The 887-nt window shown below is 42.6% G+C and overlaps 1 non-coding gene across 1 annotated transcript; it reads left to right on the top strand.

Moving 5' to 3' along the window:
- Positions 1-445: 445 nt before the first annotated feature.
- Trnal-uag (transfer RNA leucine (anticodon UAG)) lies at positions 446-525 on the top strand. The gene has a single exon. It is a non-coding gene; the product is annotated as a tRNA-Leu (tRNA).
- The last annotated feature ends 362 nt before the right edge of the window (positions 526-887 follow it).

Raw genomic sequence — 887 nt, forward strand, 5'->3', positions numbered from 1 at the left:
GCTAGCGTCTTGGTTGGGGGAAATCTTACTGAAATTGATACGGCGATTATGATGTGATCATTCTTCGCTAGACGGTTACATTACGGTATTATAACGCTGCACAGATATGACTAATGTTGGCACATGTTCAGCTATTTTAGAGTGCTAGGTTTACTCTCGCGAAGGTGACTAATGATAGGGTTTAACTTGCTCGCTCGCCTCTCTATCGGAAAGCAGTAGCTAGCAAAGTCAAGAACGGTGTGTATGGCGACTGCTAGACTGTGTCGTATATTTCTCACGTCATCGTTTCACTAACAAATGAGCACTTCCGGTTGCTGGCAGTAAACATGACACGGTAGCGAAACAATATGGCTTTCTGGGAGGTGGTGGGTGGGAAAAGGCGGTACTTAATCTGCTAATTTTTCAACCCGTGCTGCATCTGCTGCTAAGCTTTCACCCTCACCAAGGCAGCGTGGCCGAGCGGTCTAAGGCGCTGGTTTTAGGCACCAGTCAGAAATGGCGTGGGTTCGAATCCCACCGCTGTCAAGTATTTTTTGAGAGTGTCACTGTGCGTTGTTTCATGAACGAGAGAGGATATGCAAAAGGAAAAAAAGTAGATGATTAAGGAGAGAAGAAAAGAAGAAAGTTTGATTGTCGTTACTTTTCCGCGAATTCGGCGAAGCATTTATTGATGACGTACAAGCATAATCCCTCTATGCCCTTTGTGTAATTGTGTATGGCATTTTCCTTTGATAAGAATTATTTAGTAAATAACATAATTTATAAGAGAGGAAGGAGCACTGCAAACTAGTTTAGAATAGTGTGTAGTACCGTGATCCGGGGACAAAATTGATCACCGGGGAGAAATTGATCAAATGCAAAAATGAAATCAAACTGTAATTTTTGAA

The sequence above is a fragment of the Sabethes cyaneus genome, chromosome 3 (assembly GCF_943734655.1).
Source record: "Sabethes cyaneus chromosome 3, idSabCyanKW18_F2, whole genome shotgun sequence".
NCBI lineage: Eukaryota > Metazoa > Arthropoda > Insecta > Diptera > Culicidae > Sabethes > Sabethes cyaneus.